A 721-nucleotide genomic window follows, 5' to 3' on the forward strand; every position below is an offset into this window, starting at 1 on the left:
CGGCACAGCCTGTTTTCAAGTACTGCAGGGTTTCAAGTTTGGGGATGTCGGGTGAGCTGTCACTGCACCCTCCTCAAGCTCTTCAAGGGTAGCACCGAGCAAAGCCGGCGGCTGGTCTGCGTCGTGATGTGTTAGTGTGAGGGGGCCAGCTGATGATAAGTATTTGTGGAAAGCATAAATATTTGTGTAATGCTTGTAGTGATTGTCAAACTGTGGTGTTCACCCAGTGAGGAGACGTAGAATGGGGTGGCTGTATGTCCTACCTGAACTGAGGGAGCCTTTGGATGAGAAAGACTTGAAGTCAGACCCTGCTGCAGTGTGATAGACCCCCACTAGAGCAGCCTGGCTTTCGGAGGCCATTGTGCTGGGCTCTTGGGGACCCAGGAATTGGGAGGATGACAGGAGCTGAAGGGAGCTCTGTAGGTATTTTCAAGGTCTGCCTGCTGGGAGCCATTGCAGACCTTGGGTTGTCTGGGTTGTTGCTGTCCTGAAAGCCACACAGTGCCTTTCTTCTGCAGAACCCATCCTTTGAAGAAGCTTTTGTTTAATTATAAGCTAAATCTGTAAAAGATTCATTGCATTACTTGCCTTTTTTTTTTCCACAGCCCATTTTTAACACGGGAAGAATTTGTTACCACCTAGCACTTCTGCACCGGTGGGTCCTAAGCCCCTGGGCAGATCCTCGCTGCCATCGAAAGGCAGAGGTGAGGTGAGGTGGGCC

The sequence above is a fragment of the Nesoenas mayeri genome (genome assembly GCF_963082525.1).
Source record: "Nesoenas mayeri genome assembly, chromosome: Z".
NCBI lineage: Eukaryota > Metazoa > Chordata > Aves > Columbiformes > Columbidae > Nesoenas > Nesoenas mayeri.